The following is a 4796-nucleotide window of genomic DNA, read 5'->3' as shown; positions in this document are numbered from 1 at the left end:
GTAGGTTTCTTCCCACTCACCCTTTTTTAGCTCTCTTTGACAAGTAGTGGGATAAGTCAAGCAAGGGTTGTAGAAGCACATCCTTTGATGATTTTTGGTCATTTTAATCTTGCACCCCCACCCCCAACAAGATTCCTGGAGGTATGAGGAAACCTGAGTGAGGATTGTGGTGTTTACCGCCTTCCATGATCTTGGCTCAGGCCTTCACATCCCTGCCCAACCAACCTTATGTGTCACCAGTAGGGGGAGGGGAAGCCAAATGATGATCCTCAAAGGCCTCCATGAACTTTTCACATTTGTATGAAATTGCTTACCATTCCTGTTTGTTGCATTTTTATGGCGCCTTTCCTGTGTGTGTCTGCCGCTTACAAAACCATCATCCATACAAATGAGCTCTTTTGTTTTACCATCCAAATATACAAATGTATTTGTCCCATTAGCGGCAATGGGCGAGCAGCCTATGCTCCCCTCCCCCCAGTTTTAAGGCTGGAGGGGTGAAATTCACCAAACATGGAGGGCATATCAACCACTTTTAGTCCACTAACTCCTACAAAGATTGGGTCAAAAGATTTTTTTTCTTTCTATAAATAAAATCTCCTTAAAAACATTTCCTCTTTCCCTGCTGGTCCCGCCCTCTAACCTAAAGGCTTAAGATAGCAATGATTCTGAGACATCTCCCTCTTGATCTGCAAGGAGATCTGGGAAATTCCAAAAAATCAGGCACCACTGATTCTGAGACTTCTCCCTCTCAATCTGTGAGAAGACCTGAGGTTAAAGGCAGGGTCTTAAGGCACCACTGATTCTGAGATGTCTTTCTCTCAATCTGCGAAGAGACCTTAAAGAATAAGCAGGCTACAAGGCAGACAAGAGGCAACAAGCGGCAGGCAAGCAGAGGAATGAATGGCAGCAATGCAAATGGTTTTGTGTTACTTTCGCTTTTGTTTCACCGCTTCATCCGTGTGTGTATGTGTGGGAGGGTCTGCAGTATTGTGCATTATGAATGAACAGCATGGCACAGAAGCACGGATGAAACAGATGAGACAAATATGGAGCCCAACCCTAATAGATACTCAGTTTTCTCTCCCTTGATGTCACAAGTGGAGAAAGGGTGGATAAAAGATTGACCTTGATAACAGACCTTGTATTCTGATCTCTGTTTCACAGCACTGCAGACATTGTGATTGTGTGCCATTTATCAGAACATAACCTCCTCATTGGGCCTCCTCCCACTGACTACGGGTCTGTGTGGAGTAATGGGAAACAGGTGGGCCTAGACTAGTAAGTGGAAATATCCCTCAGATCTATTCAAGGATGGAGAGAGATCAGAAAAGGGAAGGTTGTTGAGGTTTACAGACTCTCAAGAAACCCTCTTTTCAGTTTTAAAACATTTCTATGAATATTCTTTCCATTCTAATATCTAGTGGTAGACCTAGCACATAATTAATGTAAAGGCAAATAATCATTGATCTGAGATCCTCTGTGATGTGAGTTTCCTAATACTTTCTCCCTGCAAAATTTTCATGTCTTAATTTGAGCGAGTTTTCAAAGCTAGGCTCAGTTCTATAGATTGAATACAAATACTAATCAGTAACAGAGCATCTCTGAGCATGCACAGACAACATTCCCAAGGTCATTTAAATACTACATCCCCCTCACATCTCACCTTGTAGACTTTAGCCAAGACTAAATAGCATTTTTGTAATCTGCTTCTGATGTCTAAACTTCTTAGGAAGCTTCCAGAGCAAATGTAGTACTAAAGGGCAAAACTAGATGCTGTATTTATTACATGTTTCCCCTTTTCTGAAATTATAAACATCATGGAGATGGTATAAAGTGGTGCATCCAAGGGTTATAGATACCAGGGCTGTTAATCAGCTTTAATGAGACATCAGCTCCATTGGTTCCCCTCTCTCCAATGTTTTTAACTGGTTATTATGAGAACTTCTATTTAAATATTGATGCCCTTTTTGCTTTTGTCATTTTTCAATCCAGTCCCTTTGCATTTTGACTCATATTGTGTTTGAAGCATGGTGGCCTGAATATGGCCCTGGGGACCCATACAGCTAGTGGGCCTTGACGTCTGGAAGCCACACGGAGCTACATCACTTTGCCCCCAGATAAATTCTTGTTCTTGGAAGCTAGGATTCACCTTTTTGGCAGGTCACAGGGGGAATCTGCACTAGTTTTCATCTATATCTAATATGTTGTGGCTTTTTCCAAAATCAGTGATGAAATTTTACCCAATTTTTTTTAAAAAAAAGTAATCTGGGATTTTATGCTATGAAGGTATTGAATGTATGCTGTTGTCTGTTGGAATCTGTCCTGAGTCCCTTTGGAAAGAAAGGGTGGAATAGAAATGAAGTTTTGATGATTATGATGATGATTAAAGGGGTGTTTTAAAAAGATGAAGGAGTCCTGGTGGCGAAGTGTGTTAAAGCGCTGAGCTGCTGAATTTGCAGACCGAAAAGTCCCAGGTTCAAACCCCGGGAGCGGTGTGAGCAGCCGGTGTTAGCTCCAGCTCCTGCCAACCTAGCAGTTCGAAAACATGCCAATGTGAGTAGATCAATAGGTACCGCTCAGGCGGGAAGGTAATAGCGCTCCATGCAATCATGCCAGCCACATGACCTTGGAGGTGTCTACGGACAACGCTGGCTCTTCGACTTAGAAATGGAGATGAGCACCAAGCCCCAGAGTCAGACATGACTGGATTTAACGTCAGGGGAAACCTTTACCTTTACCTTTACCTTAAAAAGATGTCTTGACTATTACTAATAGACTCCTTTTAAAAATATTATTTTTATTTAGGTTATATATGGTTTTTAGAGAGGTCATGTTTGGAGAGAGAATGTATAAGAAAGTTCATTACATGGTAGAATTAATGCAGTTTGACACCATTTGAACTGCCATGGCTCAATGCTATGGAGTCACAGGAGTTCTCATTTTACAAGATCTTTAACCTTCTCTACCAAAGAGTGCTGGTGCTTCACCAAACTACAACTCCCATGCTTCCATTGCATTGGTAAAGTGGTATCAAACTGCATTACTTCTACAGTACAGACGCACCCAAGGAGGGTGTAACATATAGCTTGACTTAGAGAAAGAGAAGAACCAATTAAAACAGTAAAAAATTTGAATAAAAGCTTTTACTGTTGTTTGGCCTTGCCTATTCTCCTCCTTCTCTTCCTCCTCCTTATATTTATTTACAGTGTTCCCTCACTTATTGCGGGGGTTAAGTTCCAGGACCACCCATAATAAGTGAAAATTCTCAAAGTAGGGACACTATATGTGGAGGAGAGCAAACCACAGACCACTTACTACAATGCAGACTGTACTTTATTTTAGCAGTTACCATATACAGTACTCCGGAAGAGAAGAAGAATGGAAGCTAAATAACCCTTTTTTATTTCCAACCCTTCCCTACCCTCCCACCCTCTCCCTTTGCTTCTCCCTTTGCCCCCTTTCAAAACCCTTTGCACACAGCAAAAACCCACAAAATAGAGAAAATACCACAGTAAATTGTTACATTAATATTTATTGAAAATCCGCAAAACAGCAAGGGAGTAAAAAGTGAACTGCGAAGTAGTGAGGGAACAGTGTATATCCTGCTTTTCTGTCTTGATAGGGACACAAAGTCCTTTACAGACTCAAAATCCAAAGCAAGGTTTCCTGTTTGCCAATTACCAACTGAAAAAAATTGAGCAAGAAATCAGGAGTTCCTAGCTGATAAAACGCAGTCAAAAATTGGTTTAAGGCTAGTGTGCTTTGGGTCAAGCAGGTTAAATCTAAACCTGTCACTCAGCCTATTTTATCTGCCATCATACTTCACAAAATATTAATGTGCTTGCAGAAAAGCTGGTGATTCTATGATATTACACAGCATGAAATCATTCTGCTTTCAAGCCACATAGGTATGAATCTCTAATCAGCTAAAGACATCTCATTATTCATCATTTTTACCTCATCCCTGATCCCATCCCAATCACCAGTTTTCTGAGCTTAAATCAAAAACTGTTGAGCCCTTTGCACTCTGCTGGTGCTTGGAACTACACAGAGCAGAAACCAATTTTTGCAAGTGAAGTGTAATCATCAAGCAGTTTTAAATTAGCATCCTAAAATCCAACATCCTTATTAGGAAAAAAAGGGTCTGTAATTTTAGCTTGTAATGAGGAACTGAAACAAAGTGCAAAGAAGTTGTGTGTCTGTTTGATTGTATGCTTCTTATTTATTAATATATTTACTTAATTCAATATTCCTGTACCACTGACTCGACACAGTCCTCAGGACAGTTCATGCTATTAAAGTAAAGCATTAATAATTAAATGTCAGATAGAGTAAGCCCTTTTGTGGAAGGCAAAATTAATTAATTAATTAATTAAAAGCAGAAACTATCACAACATTCAAGGATGAAAATGAAGCTCTGGCAACTTTAAACATTCCTAAAACCATATGAAAATTACCTTTTAAAGCACTTACAATGGTTTGAAGAACTGAAAGGTCACTATGTGGCATCAAAATGATGATAGAGTAGATCACTGCTGCTTTACATGATACAGTAGAGTCTCACTTATCCAACACTCGCTTATCCAACATTCTGGATTATCCAACACATTTTTGTAGTCAATGTTTTCAATACATCGTGATATTTTGGTGCTAAATTCGTAAATACAGTAATTACTACATACCATTACTGTGTATTGAACTACTTTTTCTGTCAAATTTGTTGTATAACATGATGTTTTGATGCTTAATTTGTAAAATCATAACCTAATTTGATGTGTAATAGGCTTTTCCTTAAT

Source organism: Anolis carolinensis, chromosome 2 (genome assembly GCF_035594765.1).
Source record: "Anolis carolinensis isolate JA03-04 chromosome 2, rAnoCar3.1.pri, whole genome shotgun sequence".
Lineage (NCBI taxonomy): Eukaryota > Metazoa > Chordata > Lepidosauria > Squamata > Dactyloidae > Anolis > Anolis carolinensis.
Note: the sequence above shows the minus strand (reverse complement) of the source record.